The 22698-nt window shown below is 38.2% G+C and overlaps 1 long non-coding RNA gene across 1 annotated transcript; it reads right to left on the bottom strand.

The window, feature by feature from the left end:
* Positions 1 to 9141: 9141 nt before the first annotated feature.
* On the bottom strand, positions 9142 to 22031 carry Gm20838. Its single transcript, XR_882319.1, has 3 exons — positions 22003 to 22031; positions 10904 to 10971; positions 9142 to 9164 (listed from the first exon to the last, which is right to left on the bottom strand). It is a non-coding gene; the product is annotated as a predicted gene, 20838 (long non-coding RNA).
* Between the last annotated feature and the right edge of the window lie 667 nt (positions 22032 to 22698).

Genomic DNA, 22698 nt, shown 5'->3' on the forward strand with positions numbered 1-22698 from the left:
CTGTATACCAGGGTGGCGTCAAAATCAAAAATCTCCCTGCCTCTGCCTCCCAACGTCTGGGATTAAGGCATGTGCCACCAGTGACTGACCCAACTTAAAACTTGAGATAGGTTCTCTCTGAATATGCAGCTCACCAATGCCACTACCTCAGCTAGCCAGCAAGCTGTCTCCACCTACTCAGCACTGGTTGGCAGCCTGCATTTTAGAAGTGGATTCTAGGCCCCCACTTTTATTTTCAAGGAAAACATTTTACTAAAACAGCCATCTCTCTAGCCTCTCTTCAAGGTTTGTTCTGTTGCTATAGACACTGCAATTTTTTGTTTGTTTGTCTTTTGTTTGTTTGTTTTCTTTTTCTATTTCTCTAATCATGCCTAAGTTTAGGCTCCTAAAATGCTTAGTGGTGGTTTTGCTTGTTTCCTTACAACAGCAAATTGGTTTTCTTGCTCACTTTACAATTTGCAGTTAATTTTGACATAGGCTTATTGCTGTGTTTTGTTTCTTTGGTTCTTTTTTTTTTTTTTTTTTTTGTTAATTTGCTGGGTTTGTTGTTTTTTGCTGGTTTTTTGTTTTTGTTTTCACCACTGAAGATGAAATTCATAACTTTTAATGGTGCTTTACCACTGAGCTACATCTTTAGTTAATCTTTAGTTTTGAATGTTGGATGAGAAGTCATCTGTATGTATTTTTTTAAAGAAAACTATAATTTCTGTGAAGCCTACAATTATCCCCCTATGCTATAGGTTCTATAGAGATCTGTTTCCCTCATTTGGCCTCTTCAAGAAACAGGGAAATATTTCTAAAACACATACCTCCAGATTTATCCAACATACTGCCTATTTCATGTCTGTGAAGACAGAACAATAAAAAATTAAAGCAAGAAATATAGGAGACTGGTAGGCCATTTTTTTACCACACACAAAACTTTACACAGAACCTTCTTTAATTTTTTATAATAAATATATAATGTTTGGTTTGGAACAAATGTCATATGCATATAAAATATATGGTGGACTACCAACTTGAACTTGGATTATTTACTTTTAACAATTCATACGTTTACACCCCACAAGGAGTTTATTCATAACTCTCCCACACTTGCCGAGACACTTTTTTTCCCCAGATAGTCCCCTACTTATTTTTATGATGTTTCTCCTTTGCTTTGAGTGTGTCAAAGATCACATGCAGGTGGTCCTATTGTATGAGTTCCTATGTGTTTGTGATCACAAAGTCTAAAGGATCCCAAGCTGGGCTTGAACTTAACATATAGCAGCATCTGACCTTGAAATGCTGATCTTCCTGAATCTACTTTTCCAGTGAAGGTAACACAAACACTACTTTTGAAGTACTCTATTGAACTGGCAAAAAAAAAAAAAAAAGAAAAAAAGAAAAAGAATTGAAAATATTACCCCCTGTCTTCATGTCCTTTTACTTGAGGCGATATATTTTCATCTTTACCAATTGCTGGGTTGTTTACTGTATTGACAATAGAAAATGTAAACATTTGAAAGTATGCAATATTAGTAATAGTTAATAAAGTACTATCAATTTGAATTTCTTTGGAAAAACTGCCCATTTTGAGTTTTTGAAACAGATTTTAAAAATTAAGTAATTACATCTAGGAAATCTAGGACACAAGGAGAAGAAAAATCATAAGGATAACAGGTATAGATGAGAAGTAAGATTTCCAAATTATAGGGCCAGTGAATATCTTCAACAAAACTATAAAAGAAACCTTTCCTAACCTAATGAAAGAGATGTCCATGAACATACAAGAAGCATGCAGAACTCCAAATAGTTTGGACCAGAAAAACAACAACAAAAACAAAAATCCCTGCCATCATATATTAATCAAAGCACCAAATGCACGAAACAAAGAAAGAATATTAAAAGCAGTAAGGTAAAATGGTCAAGTAACATATACAGGAATTCCTATCAGAATTACACCTAACTTCTCCCCAGAGACTATGAAAGCCATAAGATCCCGGGTAGATATCATACAGACACTAAGAGAGCAGAAATAAGAGCCAAAGCTATAATATGCAGCAAAACTATTTTACCATAGATTGAGAAAACAAGGTATTCCGTGAAAAAACAATATTTACACAATATCTTTGAACAAATCAAACCCTTCAAGGGATAATAAAGGGAAAACTCCAATATAAGGAGGGAAATCACATGCTAGCAAAAGCAAGATATTAATCTTGAAATAAACCTAAAAGAAGATAGCTACATGAACAAAATTCCAACAAAAATAACAGGAAGAAAGAAAGACTTTGTCTTAGTATCTCTTAATATCACCATATTTATTCACCAATTAGAAAGGAATAGACTAACCGCCTGGATGTGTAAGCAAGACCCAGCATACCAGAAACAAACCTCAGGGACAAAGACAGACATTACCTCACAGTAAAAGGCTGGAAAACAGTTTTCTAAGCAAATGTTCCAAAGAAACAAATTTGGAGTAGCCATTCTCATATCAAATAAGTTTGACTTTCAACCCAATGTTATCTAAAAAGACAAGGAGTGACACTTCATATTCATCAAAGTTAAAATTTACCCAGATGAATTTTCAATTCTAAACATTTATAGTCCAAATGCAATGGCATCCATATTCATATAAGAAATTTTAGTACAGCTCAAAATGCACATTGCACCACACACAATAATAGTAGAAGACTTCAACAACCCTCACTCATCAATGGAAAGATCCTTGAAAGAAAAATTAAAAAAAGACACAGTTAAACTAACAGAAGTTATGAAACAAATACATTAGTTGATATCTATAGAACATTTTATTCTAGAACAAAAATTGACAATTCTGCTAAGCACCTCATGACGCCTTCTCCAAAATTAACAATATAATCAGTCACAAAACATGCCTCAACAGATATAAAAATATCCAAATAATCTCATACATCCTATCTAATCACCAAGGGCTAAGGCTGATCTGAAATAATAATTTAAATAATTGAAAACCCATGTACACGTAGAAGGTGAACAAAAATCCAGTCAGTGATAATTCAGGTAGGGAAGAAATAAAAAAAAATAATAATAAATATAAGACTTTTTAGAGTTTAAAAAAAAATGATGTTACTACATACCGAAAGTTGTGGAACACAACTAAAGCAGTGTTAAAGGGAATCTAATAGCTCTGAATGCCTCTAAATAGAAACTGTAGAGAAGATACAGTAGTAGGTTGACAGCACACCTAAAACCCCTTGAATAACAGGAAGGAAATTCACCCAAGAGGAGTTGAAGGCAGGAACTAATCAAACTCAGGGCTGAAATCAAACAAGTGGAAACAAAGGAACTATAACATAAAATCAAACAAACTAGGGGCTGGACCTTTGAGAAAGTCAACAAGATAGATAAAACATTAGCCAGACTAATTACAGGGCACAGGGAAAGTATCAACATTAACAAAACCAGTAATGAAAAGGGAGACATAACAACAGATACTTAGTAAATCCAAAAAAATCATCAGATCCTACTACACAAGCCTGTAACTTAGCAAAAGTGGAAAATCTGGATGAATTGGACAATTATCTAGACAGATGTCAGGTACTAAATTTCAATCAGGTTGAGATAAACCCTGTAAACTCTCCCATAACCCCCAAAGAAATAGAAGCAGTCATTAAGAGCCCCCCCTCCAAAAAAAAAAAAAAAAGCCCAGTATCTGATGGGTTTAGTACAGATTTCTATCAGACTTTCAATGAAACACCAATACCAACAATCTTCAATCTATTATGCAAAAACAAAAGAAAATGAACACTACTTAATTTGTTCTATGAAGCCACATTTACTCTTATACCCAAACCATACAAAAACCCAATGAAGAAAGGATACTTCAGACCAATTTAACTTATAAATATTGATGCAAAAATTCTCAATAACATTCTGTTAAACACAATCCAATAACACATCAAAATGATCATCCTTCATGATCAAGAGGCTTCATCCCAGGGATACAGGAATGGTTCAATATATGGGAATCCATCAATGTAATCCAATATGTAAAGAATCTCAAGGAAAAAACACAGTATTATCTCATTAGACGCCGAGGAATCGTTTAAAAAAAAATCAACACGCCTTCATGATGAAAGTCTTGGATAGATTCAGAAAGCAAGGCCCATAAATAAACATAGTAGCAAACCAGGATCCAACATCAAAATAAATGGAGAGAAACATGATGCAGTCCCACTAATATATGACAAGGCTTCCCACTCTCTCCCTACCTATTCACTATAGTACTAGAAGTTCTAGCCAGATTAAATAGACAACAAAAAGAGGTCAAAAAATTAAAAATTGGAAAAGAACAAATGAAAATATCACTATTAACAGGTAATAAGATAGTATATTTAGTGACCCCAAAATATCCACCAAAGAACCCTTAAGCCTGAGAAACAACTTTAGCAAAGTGATTGGATATACAATTAACTCAAATAGATCAGTAGCTTTCCTCTACTAAAAGGATAAACCGGCTGAAAAGGAAGTTATGGAAGCAACACGCTTCACAATAGTCTCATATTTTAATACCTTGGTGTGACACGAAAAAAGCAAGTCAAAGTTCTGTAGGACAAGAACTTCAAGTCTCTGAAGAAAGAAATTGAAATTCTCAGAAGATGGAAATATCTCCCATGGCCATAGTTTGGTGTCCCAAATAATTTAGTAAAAATGGCTTTCTTGCCAAAAGTAAGCTCTGATTCCATGCCCTCTCCATCAATATTCAAACTCAATTCTTTATAAAGATAGAAAGAGCAATATGCAAAATCATTTGGAATAACGAAAATCCAGGATATTGAAAAACTATTCACAACAATAAAAGAACTTCAGAGGGAATCATCCCTGACCTCAAGCTGTATTATAGAGAAATAGTGATAAAAATGTATAGTGACCATAAAGAAACAATGACTTCAGGAAGTTCACACGCAAACAGATAGGTCTAAAGTATATCATCCTGTATGAGGTAACACAATCCCAAAGGAAAAAATATGGTATGCACTCATAATAAGTGGATATTATCCTAAAAGTTCAGAATACCCAAAATGTAATTCACAGACCACATAAATCTTAAGAAGGAAGAAAAAAGTGTGCATGTTTCCGTCCTTCTCAGAATGGGGAACAAAATACTACTGGGAGGAAATATGGAGACAAAGTGCAGGGCAGAGACTGAAGGAACAACCATTCAGAATCTGCCCCACCTGTGGATCCATCCCGTATATAAACACCAGACCCTGTCACTATTGTGGATACCAACAAATAATTGCTGAAAGGAGCCTAATACGGCTGTGTCCTTAGGGGCTCTGCCAGAGGTTGGCAAAAACAGAGGCTCATGCTCACAGCCAACAATCAGACTGATAATGGGGTCCACAATGGAGGAGTTAGAGGAAGGACTGAAGGAGCTGAAGGGGTTTGTAACCTTACAAGAAGAACAATAATATGAACCAAGCAGACCGCCCCCCCCCCCCACAGAGCACTCAGGGACTAAGCCAGCAAACAAAGAGGGGGAACCATGGCTCCAGCTAAATACATAGCAGAGGATGTCCTTGTCAAACATCAGTGAGAGGAGAGGTCCTTGGTCATGTGAAGGTTGGTGCCCTAGTGTAGGCAAATACTAGAGCAGGGACATGGGAGTTGGTGGGTGGGGGAACATGCTCATAGAAGCAGAGGGAGGGTGGAATGGTAAAGGGAATTTCTGGGGTGAAACCAGGAAATGACTAATATTTGAAATGTAAATACACACACACACACACACACACACACACACACACACACACACACACATACACACACACCGAATATGATGGCTTTAACTGTGACTTCAAGTGGGTTTATATGCAATCACAGGATGATCTAAATTTTGGTCCCATTGTTGCTAGGGTTTTCATAAATTAGAGTAAATGTGTTTGCATCTCAATCTCCAAATGAAATCATGGTTGCTTTTATCATAACCAAACTCCTCAATTTTTTTCATCATAATACAAATCTAAAGCAGATCTAAAATATAAAGTTTTTCTGGCTGGACAAATATTTTACTGCTACAGCAAGAAGCTCTGGTTTCAATCTTCAACAAGGAAAAAAGGAAGAAAAAACAAACAAACGAACAAACAAACAAACAAATTTTAAATATAAAAAATAAAGAACACATATTTCCTCAGGCCCAGGTACATTTGTAAGGCTGGGGACTTCAGTTTCAAGGCCAGTCAAAGCTGCAGGTGAGGTTTCAGACAATCCTGAGATATTCAGTTAGAGCTTACTTTCCTAAACCAAAACAACAAATAAATAACAACAACCTGACCTGAATTATATCTGAAGTCCCAGCACTTCTGAGGCTGAGAGGAGCCTCTGTATTTTGAGGCAATTGGAGCCTATACATAGAAATTTCGGGAATCTGCCATTTTAACAACAGGTAGAGGTAAATGAAGACTGGTTTTCAGTTCGTTTTTAATGAATTCCTGGCAGTCAGCAGCAGCTAAAAGAAGGTTTTAATCTGTTGGCTCCACTAACTGACTTCCAATTTAATCACTCCTCACATCCCCAAGCCCCAAGAAGACTTCCAGGGTCTCCAATTCCCTGGCCTTCCTACTTTCTGTTAGGAGATAATTCTGTTCAAACTCCTGCCCTTAGCGAAGTTCTCTGTTTTTCTCAGCAGAGACCTAAGTGGGAAAAGTTGATTGTGAGCCTGGAAGCAGTACCTTCCTGAGTCCAGTGAGGGTCACCTCCTCTCCTTACTCCTAAAGTAACACCTCCACCCCTCCACCTTCTTCCCCACACAGGCCCCCAGCTCAAACAGGATTAATCATCTTTCAACAGACAATTGACTACCTCTACTGAGACTTCTCCCTACCACGCTTCCTCAAGAACCTTGCTTCCACAAGAACTCGGCTTGATGACTACCACAAAGCATACTGGGTAACAGGGTTTGGATAGCGGGAAAACAATCTCAGCCAAGGTCCTTGCTGATTGGCAGTGTTTGCACATGTGTACTAAGGGTGAGAAAGGCTCAATCAGTCGTCTGTCATTGAAGAGCAAAAAGGAGGTAGTATTTTAGCTGCCACTACTACCCAGAGGCTTTCCATTTTCCAAGTTTACAATACTAACTTGAAAGCTAAAATAAAACGGACCCCAAACAAGACTCTCCTACTTTGTTTCAGATGAAGGTGCTGTTGTTTGTAATTTTCAATTGTTTTATTTATTTAAGTAATTTGTTTTTGCATGTTTGTATTTATAAACATGCATGTGTGGTGCACATAGAAACTAGAAGAGAATTCCAAAACCCATGGATATAGAATTAAAAATGGTTTTGAGCCATTGTGTGGGTCCTAGGAACTAAAACTTGGTTCTGTCCAAGAACAACAAGTGTTCTTAATTTCTAAGCCATCTTTCCATACCTGTCCTTTGTGTCTTTTAAGGTGTGCTGATCATTTTTCTTGAAACATGTTTATTTGTACTATACAGTGGAGATTACAAAATTATAACACTTTCTTAATATTGACAATTTCCTCAAAGAGAAAAAACAAAAAGACAAAAACCATCATTTTAATGGATTGTGTAAATCACATAAAGAGTATTGTAAAAACCTGATGCATATACATTTCAGTATAAGTATGCATAAGAAGGCGGCAAATAGACATTTGCTGCATTCTCAATCACATTCCAACTTCCTTTTTTTTTTTTTTCAAGGCAGGGTTGTAGTCCTGGACCTCACCCTGGTTACCAACTGCTGGGAATAAGGCATGAACCACCTCTGACTGCCCAAACTTAAATCTTGAGACAGGTTCTGTCTGATTGTGCAGCTCACCAATGCCACTAGCCTGGCTAGCCAGCAAGCTGTCTTCACCTACTTTTCACTGGGTTGCAGCCTGCATTTTTAAAGCTGATTTAAGACCCCCTCCTTAATTTATATACTTTCAAGGAAAGCACATTACCAAAACAGCCATCTCTCTAGCCCCTCTGAGAGGTTTGTTCTCTTGTGGTAGCCACTGTATTTTTTTTTCTTCTCTAATCATGCCTAAGTTTAGGCTCCTAAAATGCTTATTGCTGGTTTTGCTTGTTTCCTTACAAGAGCAAACTCGGTTTCTTGCTCATTTTACAATTTGCAGTTAATTTGGCAAACTGGACAACCTAACATTTCATTTGCAAGACTTATAACTGTGTTTTGTTTGTTTGGTAGGATTTTTTTAAATTTGGTGCATTTGTTGGTTTGTTTGGGGTTTTGTTGTTATTGTTTTGTTTTGTTTCTTTGTTTGTTTTTGTTTGTTTATTTTTGCCACTGAAGATGAAACTCATCACATTTAAATGGTGATTTACCACTGAGCTACATCTTCAGCTAATCTTGCATTCTGAATGTTTGCTGAGAAGTTATCTCATATGTGTTTTAAAGGAAACTACAATTACTGTGAACCCTAAAATTGTCCCCTTTTGCTATACAGTCTAGAAATCTGATGCCCTCTTCTGACCTCTTTAAAAAACAGGCAAATACCTCCAAAAACACATACCTTCAGATTTATCCAACATACTGTCTACTTCATCTCTGTGAAGAAAGGAAAATAAAAAATTAATGCAAGAAATATAGTGGACTGGTAGGACATTTTTCTTACCCACACAAAACTTTAAAAAGAACCTTCTTTTAATTATTTATAATAAATATATAATGTTTGGTTAGGGACAAATGTAATATATATATATATATATATATATATATATATATTTATAATACATGGTGGAGTATCAAAGTGATCTTGTATCCTTTACTTTTACCAATTCATACATTAACACCCACAGTAGTTTATTCATTACTTTCCCACTCTTGCTGAGACCCTTCTTCTTTCCAGTTGGTCCCCCTCTTATTTTCATGATTTTTCTCCTTTTCTTTGTGTGTATATCTTGGAAGATCTCAGGCAGGTGGTCATATTGTACTAGTTGCTATGTGTTTGTTATCACAAGGTCTGAAGGACCTCAAGCTGGGCTTGAACTCAACATATAGCAGTGTCAGATTTGTATTGCTATCTTACTGAATCTACTTCTCCAGTGAAGGGAATACAAACACTACTTATGAAGTAATCTATTGAGCTGGCAAAAATATTGAAAATGTTACCCCATATCTTCATCTGCTTCTGCTTGAGGCGATATATTCTCATTTTTATCAAATGCTGGGCTCTTTACTGTATTAACAATAGAAAACAGTAACATTTGAAAGGATTCTATATAAGTAATAGTTAATAAAGTACTATCGATTTGAATTTCTCTGGAAAAACTCTCCATGTGAATTTTTGGAAAAGATTTTAGAAAGGAAATATTTACACCAAGAAAATCCAGGACACAAGGAGATGACAAAACTTAAGGATAATAGGTATCAATGACAAGTAAGTTTTTCAAATTTAGGGACAGTGAATATATTCAACAAAATTATAGAAGAAAACTTCCCTAACCTATAGAAAGAGTTGCCTATGAATATACAAGTAGCGTACAAAACTCCAAATAGTTTGGACCACAAGAGAAATTTCTTCCATCATATAGAAATCAAAACTCCAAATGCATAAAAAGAAAGAAAGAAAGAAAGAAAGAAAGAAAGAAAGAAAGAAAGAAAGAAAGAAAGAAAGAAAGAAAGAAAGAAAGGAAGAAAAGAAAAAGAAGAATATTAAAAGCTCTAAGGGAAAATGGTCAAGTGACTTATAAAGGAAATCCTATCAAAACTATACCTAACTTATCCCTAGAGATTATGAAAGCCATAATATCCAGGGCAGATGTCATACAGACCCTAAGGGAAAAGAAATGCCAGACAAGGCTACTAGACGCATCAAAAAATTTTACAATAGATTGAGAAAACAAGGTATTCTGTGAAAAAAAGATATCTACACAATATGCTCGAACAAATCAAGCCCATCAAGGGGGTAATAATGGGAAAACTCCAATATAAGGAGGGAAATTACACTCTAGAAAAACCAAGAAATTGATCTTGAAGCAAACCTAAAAGAAGAAAGCTACATGAATCACATTCCAACTCTAACAACAAAAATAACAGGAAGGAACAACTACTTTTCCTTAATATCTCATAATATCAGCGGACACAATTCACCAATAAAAAGACATAGAATAACAGACAGGATGTGTAAGCAAGACCAAGCATACTAGAAACAAATCTCAGGGACAAATACAGATATTACCTTAGAGTAAAAGGCTGGAAAACAATTATCCAAGCAAATGTTCCAAAGAAACAAGTTGGAGTAGCCATTCTAATATCAAATAAATTCGACTTTCAACCCAAAGTTATCAAAAAAAAAAAAAAAAGAGGAGGGACACTTCATATTCATCAATGTTAAAATTTTCCAAGATGAATTCCCAATTCTGAACATTTATACGCCAAATGCAATGTCATCCACACTCATAAAAGAAACTTTAGTAAACTCAAAAACACACATTGCACCCCAAACAATATTAGCTCAACACCCCTCCCTCATCAATGGAAAGTCCCTGGGAACAAAAATTAAAAAGAGACACAGTTAAAATAACAGCAGTTATGAAACAAATACATGAGTTGATATCTATAAAAAATTTATTCGAATAGAAAAGGATATCCCTTTTTCTCAGCCCCTCATGATGCGTTCTCCAAAATTGACCATATAATCAGTCATAAAACTTGTCTCAACAGATATAAAAATATCGAAATAATCCTATGCATCCTATGAGATCACTAAGGACTAAGGCTGATCTGAAATAGAAATATAAGTAATTAAAAACACACATAAACACAGAAGGTGAACAAAAATATAGTCAGTGATAACTCAGACAAGGAAGAAATAGAGATAAATTTAAGACTTTTTAGATTTTAATGAAAATGAAGCTACAACATATCAAAAGTTATGGGACACAATGGAAGCAGTTCTAAGAGGGAAACTCATACCTCTGAATGCCTCTGAATCGAAATTGGAAAGAGGATACTGGAGTAGGTTGACAGCACACCTAAAAACTCTAGAACAAAAGGGAGCAAATTCACTCAAGATGTCTTTAAGGCAGGACAAATATCAATCTCATGGTTGAAATCAACCAAGTGCAAACAAAGGAATTACATAAAAAAATCAAACAAGCTAGGAGCTGGTTCTTTGAGAAAATCAACAAGAATTATAAACCATTAGACAGACTAAGTACAGGGCACAGGGACAGTATTTAAATTAACAAAACCAGAATTGAAAAGGGAGACATAACAACAGAAACTTAGGAAAGTCAAAGAATAATCAGATCCTACTAAACAAGTCTATACTCAACAAAAATGGAAAATGAGGAAAACAAATGGACACGTATCTAGACAGATATCAGGTACCAAATTTAAATCAGGATCAGAGAAATTCTGTATTACTTCCATAACTCCTAAAGAAATAGAAGCAGTCATTAATAATCTCCCAACCAAAAAAAGCCCAGGATCTGATGAACCATCAGAGTTTAATAAGATCTTCATGTGATAGACCCTGACTTAGATTGTTTCTCACTTGAAGGTAAAGCCCCTGGACATTCCCCAAGCTTGTTTTCCCTGATCTCTAAAAATGCAGCCAGAAAGAATTTCTTTGTTGTCTATAGTGAGCAAACAGACTTTTCATTTCTTATCCTTACAGCCAGAGATATGGTAATTGTAATTTTACCAAGGACATCCAGCAGAAAATAACACTCCTCTCAACTCTTCCCATACCTTCCCAAATCTCCTCCCAACCCTCCTAAACCCTCCCAACTCTTCCCAACTTCTCCCATCTCTCCTCCCAACTCATCTCAGTTCCTCAGCTAGCTGTTAAAAGCCCCCCACTGTCACCATTCAGGGTCAAAATCCCTTACCCTGCACAGTGTTAAAAATGTCCTCAGTTAGCTGATAATAAATCCTCTTGCAGTTTGCATCAAGTGTGGTTTTCTCTGGAGTTATTGGTGTCCTGGACAGTTCATCCAGGGACTTGAGTGGAGGCCAAACTTTGGGGTTCTTACATATGGGGGCTCGTTTGCCTGGATTTGTGGCCTATCCCATTTCTCAGAGATGCCACTTGCCGGTAGGATCCTGTCTTTGTCTATGTTTTTGTCTGCCGGCAGTGTTTGAATTCAGAATTCATGGTTTACAATCTTTCTATTCTGTATGGAGGGGAGGGTTACTGACAGGCATGTCAGGAGTAATCGCACACTATACTGGGAGACATCCCTGGAGGTCTGAGGGAGCTCCAGGGATGCCTGGACATCTCCCATCAGGGTGCCAAGTAAGTGTGTGCTCAATTGGCCATCTTTTAATGTTCCTGGGTACCAAGTGAGAGTGTGTTTACTGTTTCTGTTACTGGGTGCCAAGTGAGAGTTTGCTAACTCGGCCATGTGTTTCCGTTACTGTATATATTGTTTGTCTCCCTGTATGTGACTATGCAGTTTGGATAGACTATTAGCACTCCCCTTGGATTGACTCATGAGCATCAAACTGAAATTATGACTAGGACTCACAATCTCTTTGTAGATGTCAAAAAGAGATTTTGGAGAACTTTCTGCTCTACAAAATTGCCACCTGTTGATGTTAGTTGACCACCAGAGAGCACCTGGTTGAAACCTTGAGTACAGAAGAACAAGCTGGGCTCCCTAGTCCTAGCTTTCTGCCACTAAGTGGAAAAAAAAAACAAAACAAAACGAAGATGTAAATGGCGGGGGGAAGGGAGGAATGCAACCCTTGGCTCCTCTTGAGATATTTCCAGAGATGTAATAACCTCCAGAATGGCGTGATACTCCACCCTCATATCCCCAACCGGTCCCTTCCCAGATATCTCAAAAGGGTACTGCTGGAAACATGGGGGCGTGACCAGCTTCTGGAAACCAAGACTAATGAGCTCAGAGCCTATTGAGACCAGACTCAACAATCGCGCTGGCTTTAAGTACTTATGGCCCTACTCCAGCAGACCATGGAAATGCAGCTCCTTCAGTATTGGCCTTTTTCCTCCTCTGATCTCTACAATTGGAAGGCAAAACATGCCCCCTTCTCTGAAAACACCTCTAGCCTTACTAATCTAATGGAATCTCTCATGTTCTCTTATCAGTCCACTTGGGATGACTGTCAATAGCTATTGCAGTTTAATTTTACCACAGAGGAGAAGGAAAGGATTCTGCTTGAGACAAGAAATATGTGCTGGGAGCCAATGGATGGCTGACACAACTTCCAAATGAAATAGATGCAGGCTTCCCTCTGAATGGTCCTGACTGTGACCCTAACAGGCCTGAAGGTAGCAAGCAGTTGACACATTTACACAGGGGTAGGGTAGCAGGAAAGGGAGGAGCTAACAGGCACCCAAGCAATTTGGTCAAGGTAAGAGGGATCCTAAAGGGGAAAAGGAGCCCCCAGCAGTGATTTTAGAATGCCTCTTAGAATCATACAAGCATTACGCTCCCTTTGACACTATGTCAGAGAGCCAGCAGGCAGCAGTGGCCATGGCTTTCATTTGGGCATTCTGCTTCTGACATTAGGCGAAGGTTACAGCATCTAGAGAGTCTGCAAACATTATCTTTTCAAGATCTGTTTAAGGAGGCAGAGAAAGTGTACCATAAGAGAGAGACTAAAAAAGAAAAAGGAGAAAGAGAAGAGAGAGTAGCTGAGTCAAGAGAAAGTAGACCAGATGGAAGGCAGGATAGAAATTTAATTAGGATTTTGGATACATTAGCAGTTGATAACGAAGTTTATAGAAAAGATGGAGGGAATAGGCAGACAGGGTAACTGGGCAACACAGGGCCAAAAAGACCTCAGAACTCCATAGGACCTTCACACCACCTGTAGATAAGGACCAATGTGGGTACTGTAAAGAAAAGGGACACTGGGCAAGAGACTGCCCCAAGAAAGAGACAGATACCAGACCACCTAAGTCCTTATCCCAGAGGATGATGACTAGTGGATATGGGGAACAGACACCCTACGTGAGACTAGGGTAACCCTAACTGTGGAAGAGACCCCCATGGCTTCCCTTCATGATATCAGAGCAGAGTTTTCAGTCCTGACAGAGCCACTGGAGAAATTGAGGAACCAGCAATCCTTAGTATTCGGGGCTACTGGTCAGAAACCATACTCTTGGACCACTGATAAGAAAGTTAATCTATGAATAAGCCAAGTAACTCATTCCTCCCTCATCATTCCTCAAGCCCCACCCCATTATTGTGGAGAGACATACTAGCATATTTAAAATTCCAAATAAGCTGCTCTTTGCAAGGAACTTCAATCCCTTGGCAAGCCTCTGTCTCTATAAATTTAACATCAAAATTGGAAGAAGTATATAGATTACATGAGCCTCAAGCCCCATCAAGAAAAGTACTAGAATGGACCTAGTTAGAGAGATATCCAACAGCCTGGGCAAAGACTGGGGGTATAATTGAGGCAAAAATGGTGCCCCCCATCATTGTGAGATTGAGAACTGGTGTGATTCCTTTCGGGGTACAACAATACACCATGAGCAAAGAGGCCGGAGAGGGCATCAGACCTCACCTTCAAAGGCTCTTAGAACTAGGCGTGTTTGGTCCTTTGTCAGTCTTCCTGGAATACTCTGTTGCTACCAGTTAAAAAGCAAGGCTTTGCCACCTGGCACTCACTAATAATCCCTTCTTACTAAAGAGACTGGGACTTTCTCATGGACCCCATATATGGGGAGGCCTTTAAAAAGATTAAAAAATCGTGCTTAGTGCCTCAGCCCTAGTCCTGACAGATGTGACATGGCCATTCACTCTCTATTTAGATAAAAGAGCAGAAATAGTGAGATAGGTCCTGACCTAAGCTCTGGGGACATAGACAAGACTTGTAGTCGACTTGTAAAAAAAAAAAAAAAAAAAAAAAAAAAAAAAGACCAAGTGGCCAGTGGATGCATTCTTGCTTAAAAGCTACCACTGCTGTGCCAGTACTTCTCAAAGATGCTGACAAACTGACTCTAGGTCAAGGAACTATAGTAGTAAACCCCCTCTGCCCCCATGCCTTAGAAAGCATTGTTAGACAGCTGTCAGATTGCTGGATGACTAATGCTCATGGGACCCATTATCAGAGTCTCTTACTGACTGAGAGAGTGTAGAGAGAGTGTAGTTTTCACCCCTGCTATCCCTAATCCTTCCACCTTGCTGCCTGAAGCTGGCAACTCCCTACCAGTGAAGGAGTATAGACATCCTGGCAGAAGAAATCAAAACTAAGAAAGAAGTCACTGACCAGCCATGGCCAGGCTGCCCCAATTGGTACACAGATAGTATCAGCTTTTTGATTGAAAGTAAAAGAAAAGTGGTGCCAGCAGTGGTCAACGGAAAAGAAACCATCCGTGCCAGCAGCTTTTCTGAAGGAATGACTGTCCAGAGAGAAGAGCTAATCACACTCATCCAAGCCTTGCAGCTGGCAATAGAATAGAACATCAATATCTAAACAGACAGCAGGTATGCCTTTGCCACCACTCACATGCATCTTTTATCTTTATCTTTATCTTTATCTTTATCTTTATCTTTATCTTTATCTTTATCTTTATCTTTTTATCTTTAGAAAAAAGGTGCTACTCACATCTACTGGGGAAGATATTAAAAATAAAAAAGAAACCAAGAGACTGTTAGAAGCCATACACTTTGCAAAAAAACTTGTCATCATACATTGCAATAGTCACCACAAAGTCCATGAGGCCCTAGTGAAGGGAAATCTGATGCCTGACCTGGCTGCCCTAAGAGAAAAAAATAAAGAATGTCAAGACCATTATAATCTCAAAGATGCAGGCTTTGATTATACTCCAGAAGATCAGGAATTAACAGGCAAAATACCTGATATATGTGTGCATACTACCCAGGGAGTCGCTAAGACCCAAGATGGTTGCTCTGTCCTGCCCACAAGAGAAAGGTAATCTACAGCATCAATCTACACCACCTCATGCCCTTGGAAAATCAGAAGGTCAAAAAAATGTTAAGAGCTCAAATTGCTATATTATAAGATTGCCAGATGTTGCCCATGAGATTGTTAATGAATGCCAAGCATGTGCCCTCACCATTGCTGGGCACCACAAGAACACCCCCCAGAAAGTGGATAAGAGTTGACTGACCAAGAGCATACAGAAAAGTAGATTTTACTGAAGTTAAACCAGCCAAGTACAGTAATAAACATCTATTTGTTTTTTGTAAACACCTTTTCAGGCTTGGTAGAAGCCTTCCCCACTAAGAACAAGAACACCTTTGCCATGGCAAAGAAGATATTAGAGGAAAATTTCCTAAGATTTGGCATCCCTAAGGTACTTTCGTCAGCCAATGGCCCCTCCTTCATTGCCCAGGTAAGACAAGGGTTAGCCAGACAATGGGGGATCCATTGGAAGATACATTGTTCTTATATATGCCAGACTTCAGGACAGGTAGAGTGGATGAATAGAGCATTAAAAGAAACCTTGACTAAATTGGTTTTAGAGACCTGCAGAAAAGATTATGCAGCTCTTTTTCCCTTCACCTTGTTCTGAGTATGGAACACCACAGGGAAATTTAAACTTACACCATTCGAACTCCTCAACTGGGGACCCCCCCTTTAACAGAAGCAGGTGGAATGTTTGACCCTCATGTTTCTTTTTCAGAACTCCCACTAGCTCACTTGAAGGACCTACAACTGGTCAGAAAAGATGCCTTGGAAATGTTGAAACACAATAAAAAACTAAAACAAAAATACAAAAACAAAAAACATACGAACCAGAAACCATCTTGGTGCCACATAAATTTCAAACAGGAGTACCTGTCCTGGTCTGGACCCACCATTCTGGCAAACTTGAACTCAGATCAAAAGGACTCTCCCTGATGCTTCTCACAAGCCCTGCTGCCACACCTCCAGCATATGCCCAGTTCTGGCATCCAGCCTGCCATGGCCCTCTGGCCTGGCACTGCTCACACACAGTGGGCACTGCACAGGAACCTCCCTCCCTCCCTCCTCCCACTGGCAAGAGGCTCTTTTGTCTCATTCAAGGGGCTTCTGAGGTTCTCAATCTTACATATCCTAAAGCTGTGACCTCATGTTGGCTTTGTTTGGCAGCTGGGCCAGAGGTTTAATTTTCTAACTTATAAGATCAGAACTATGTACTAGAAGGAGTGGGAACTGTTGAGACCCCAACTCAGAGTGTTTCTCCCTGGAAGGTAAAGCACCTGAACATTCTCCAAGATTGTTTTCCCTGATTTATAAAAATACAGCCAGAAAGAGACTCCATGTTCTCTACAGCCACCAAAAAGCCTTTTGTTTTCTGAGCCATACAGCTAGAGATTCAAAAATTGGAGTTTTGCCAAGGACATCCGGGCAGAGAAGAACACTCCTCCCAACTCTTCCAAACTCCTCCAAACTCTCCTCCCAAATCATCCCAATTCCTCAGCTAGTTAATAAAAACCCTCTTCTGTCACATCTCAGAGTCATACGCCCCTGCCCTGCACAGTGGAAGGAGTTTGTCCTTAGCTAGCTGATAATAAAACCTCTTGCAGTTTGCATCAGGTGTGGATTTCTCTCAAGTCATTGGGGTGCTGGCCACCTCATCCCGGGACTTTACTGCACTTGAGAGGAGGTCCATCTTCGGGGTCTTACACATGGAGACCTAATACCAAAACTCTTCAAACTATTATGCAAAATCAAAAGAGAAGGAACACTATTGAATTTGTTCTATGAAGCCAGATTACAATTATATTCAAATCATACAAAAACTCAATGAAGAAAGGAAACTTCAGACCATTTTCCCTTATGAATATCGAAGCAAAAATACTCAATAAAATCACTGCAAACCAAATAAAAGAATACATCAAAACGATCATCCATCATGGTCAAGTAGGCTTCATCCCTGTAATGCAGGGATGGTTTAATATATGGAAATCTGTCAACTTAATCCACTATAGAAACAAACTCAAAGACGAAAACAACATGATCACCTCATTAGATGCTGAGAAAGCATTTGACAAACTACAACACCCATTCATAATAAAAGTCCAGGATAAATCAGGAATTCAAGGCCCATACCTAAATATAAAAAAAAAAAATAGCAAACCAGTAGGAAACATTAAACTAAATGAAACAATCCCATTAAAGTCAGGGACAAGACAAGACTGCCCTCTTTCTTTATACCTATTCAATATAGTAGTTGAAGTCCTAACCAGAGCAATTAGACAACAAAAGGAAAACAAATGAATACAAATTGGAAAGGAAGAAGTCAAAATATCACTATTTCCAGAATATATGATAGCATGTATCAGTGACCCAAAAATGCACCAGAGAAATCATAAACCTTATATATGACTTCAGTGCAGTAGGTGAATATAAAATTAACTCAAACATATCAGTGGCCTTTCTCTACTCAAAGGAAAAAGAGGATGAGAAAGAAATTAGGGAAAAATCACCCTTCACAATACTCACAAATAATATAAAATAGCTTGGTGTGACTCTAACTTAGAAAGTGAAAGATATATATGATAAAAACTTCATGTCTCTGAAGAAAGAAATGAAACAAGATCTCAGAACATGGAAAGAACTCCCATGCTCATGGATTGGAAGGATTAATATAGTAAGAATGGTTGTTCTGCCAAAAGTAGTTTATAGATTCAATACAATCCCCATCAAAATTCCAACTCAATTCTTTTCTGAGTTAGAAAGGGCAATTTACAAATTCTCCTGAAATTTGAAAACAAACAAACAAACAAACAAACAAAAAAAGAAAATCAACAACAACAAGAACAACAACAACAACAACAAAAAACCTAGTATAGGAACAACTATTCCCAACAATAAAAGAACCTCTTGTGGAATCACCATGCCTGACCTCAAGCTGCACTACAAAACAATTGTGATAAAAACTACATGGTACAGGTATAGTGGTAGACAGGTAGATAAATGAAATAGAACTGAAGTCAGAGAAATAAACCCACACACATATAGTCACTTGATCTTTGACAAAGGAGCTAAAACCATCTAGTGGAAAGGAGACAGCATTTTCAACAAATGGTGTTGGTTCAATTGGCAGTTAGCATGTAGTAGAATGTAAATTGATCTATTCTCATCCCCTGTGCAATGCTCAAGTCTAAGTCGATCAAGGGACTGCACATAAAACCAGAGACACTGAAACTTATAGAGGAGAAAGTGGGGAATAGCCTGGAATACATGGGCAAAGGGGGAATATTCTTAAAAAAAATACCACCACTGTCTTGTGCTATAAGATTAAAAATGGACAAATGGGACCTCATAAAATTGATAAGGTTATACCTAGAAGTTCAAACGTAATAAGGAAACATGCTTCACTTTGTCCATAGCAGCCTTATGTATAATAACAAGAAGCTGAAATGAACACAGATGACTCTCTTTAGAGGAATGTATATAGAAAATATGGTACATTTACTTAATGAATTACTACTCAGCTATTAAAAACAATGAATTCATGAAATTTTTAAAGAAATTGATGGATCTGGATGATATCTTCCTAAGAGAGTTAACCCAATCACAAAAAACACACATGATATTCCCACATTGATGAGTGGATATTATCCCTGAAGCTCAGAATAACCAAGGTAAAATGTGAAAAACCCATGAAACTGAAGAAGGAAGACCAAAGTGTGGATATGCCGTTCCTTCTTAGAATGGGGAACAAAATAATCATGGAAGGAGTTATAGAGACAAAGATTGGAGCTGAGAATAAAAGAATACAGAGACTGCCTCACTTGGGGATCCATCCCATAAAAAACCACCAAATCCAGACACTACTGAAGATGCCAACAAGGGCTTGGGTGCAGGAGAATGATATAGTTGTCTCCTGAGAGGATCTGCTAATGCCTGACAAATAAAAAAGTGGATGTTCACAGACATCCTTTGGACTTAGCACAGGGTCCCCAATTATGGATCTGGAGAAAGTACCTAAGGAGCTTAAGGAGTTTGCAGGCCCCTAGAAGAAAAACCAACATGAACTAACAAGTACCCCACAATTCCATGGGATTAAACCACCAATCAATGAAAACAAATAATGGGACATATGACTCCAGCTTCATATGTAGCAGAGGATGGACTAGTCAGGCATCAATGGGAGGAGAGACACTTGTTCCTGTAAAGATCCTATGCCCCAGTATGGGGGAATACCTGGGTTAGGAATTGGTAGATGGTGTGTTGGGGAGATGGGGGAGAGGGGAGAGGACAGGAGATTTTTTGGAGTGGAAACTAGAAACGGGGATAATATTTGAAATGTAAATAAGGAAAATATATAATAGAAAAAAATGGAAATAATTTATTTGCAGGTTTTATGAAATAAATTCATGTTTGGCAAACATATTATGCGAACAATGTTCACATCTTTTCTTGAGGCAAAATCAAGAAAGTTCTTCTCTCTCAACATATGCTGATATAGTTCCAAGAGTAGGTTTATGTGCTGCAAAACCTTGTATATAGGAATAGAGAGATATAGGTAAAATTAGAAATGAAGTATATGTAAACTCTTAACAAAGACTTCTTCCATTTCAGGTGACTAGGTAAAGTCTAATGAACTGCAGGACACAATTAATACTGGAAATGCTATACCTTCCGAAAGAGCCTCCTCTGAAACTTTTATATCATCGTCCTCATCATCAAAGTCCAAAAGTAATAAGTAACTTTCCTTTGGTATCACCTTCAATTTCTTAAGAGCCATTTTTCTCATAAGAACTCAGTAGTCTTCTTAGTTAAAAAAAAAACAATAAAAATAAAAAGAAAAAAAAAGAACTTAGTTACCTGATTAAAAATTATCATTTAAATAATTAAAAATAACAAAAAAATCAAAAAATTATTTTAGCTCAATGAAAGATCATTTCTTTTTTACTTAACATGTATATTTTTAATCAATTGCCTTTGAGAGAGTTCTGTGTACATATTCAATATGGTGATGCATATATATATACACTTACCCGTACCATTTCCTCCGTGTATCCCATTTATCATGTCCCTCTCCCTCACAACTTGTTTTAAAAACTTCTTTAACTCACTTCTTTAAAAACCTCCTTTAGAACCTAAGTTATCAATCTGCCATTTCTCAGTTTAAAAAAGAGACAAAAACTGGCCAACCTTCAACATATGAGTCCTCCCCTCCTCCCAAAAAAATGATGAGCAACATCCTTTAACCGTTGAGGCATCTGAATTTTGGTCCTATCTCCCACAGAATATTTTTAAACAAAACATCAGCAATTCTGTTTAACAGTTTATCTCAGTCTAAGGTAAACTCACAGTTCTATCCAGAAAGATAAAGAACATGGTAACTGTATATTCATATCAAAAAGATCCACCACTAAGTCTACAAAAAAACATGAACTACCACCACCACCCACACAGAAAGACCTTATATTGGAGAAATTAGTGATTTGGAGAAGCCGAGGATTTCAAACATCTGAAGATTCTAAGTTCAAGGCCAGGCCAAGCCGGGCCAGCTGAAACTACAAAGATAGATCCCATCCTACAGAACCTAAACTGAGAGAAAAAGCTGAAATTGGTGGTGCAAGTCTTTAATCCCAATACATGGGAGACTGAGACAGAAAGATCTGTGGTCAGAATCCATCCCCAATGACTTATGAATCTCTTACAATATCTCCTCTTCTTCTTTTCATTCATCTTCCTATGCCATTCTACTGTCTGCAATGTTCATACAGTCTATACCAAAGGAACACACCATAGAGAAGACAATGAGGAGGGAGGAATCCTCAGTGTGTTTCTAAGGGATCCTGAACATCACACAGGACAATCGCCAAGGCATCTCACCAATGGCTCCCTGTTCCCTGACCCACAGTCCTGCAGCTGGTTCTCTGATCCTATCCCCAGGCCCCAAGCTTTTCTCTTCCAAGGGTTCCCAATTCTCTATGGCCCTGACCTGTTCGATCCTCTTCCATGAATACGGTCCTCCACCTTCCATTCACCCTCAGATTCCACAGAAAATGGCGATCAGGAGGCTTTTCCTCACATAGTGGCCTCCTGGGCCTGAGATTCCCCACCCTGTCACACCTCGATTAACTGTCCAACAACCCTGATCAGGGCAGACTATCACTTACAGCTCATCTAAGAGGAGAACACCTTCCCAACCGCACCCTTCTGTGCTTAGCTCCTCAATGGCAAAAAAAAAAAAAAAAAAAAAAAAAAAAAACGTTGTCAGAGGCCAGACCCGGACAGAAGCCTCAGAGGATCCTTTGTGATGCCAGCTGGAGCAAACCGGTCTCACCAAAGGACTGTGCTGATTGGCTGAATACACCCTGCGCATGCGTTCACGGAATACCAAGTCCTTTGAAGGGAGATTTTAGAAGGTGGGAATAATCTACTGGCTTTAAGACAAATGATTTCCAGTTTGTTGGTTGACAAGTGCTTACAGACTTGAAAATCCAGAACAAATATGTAACATATGAAATAAGCAAATGGCTTTACTTAATTTCAGCTGTAGAGGCTCTTGTAAGCATTTTTGGTTTTTTATTTATTTATGTGCATAAACATTTAATAATGTGGACTTCTGCATGTACACATGCACAGCAGAAGAGTCTATGCTGCCCCTAAGAGTTTAGAAGGGAGCATACACATTTCCTTCAACCCCTGGTACTCTCCTGTCTCTACTTTCCTAGATCTCAGCTTGATAGAAGAGTGTGCTAGGCAGTGCAGGCCCTCTCACTCTCACCTATGTGCTTGGCCGCTCAGGCCCTCTCTCTCACTTAGGCGTTAGGCTGGGCAGGTCCTCTCTCTCTCTCTCTCTCTCTCTCTCT

This window comes from Mus musculus, chromosome Y, assembly GCF_000001635.26.
Source record: "Mus musculus strain C57BL/6J chromosome Y, GRCm38.p6 C57BL/6J".
NCBI classification, from domain to species: domain Eukaryota; kingdom Metazoa; phylum Chordata; class Mammalia; order Rodentia; family Muridae; genus Mus; species Mus musculus.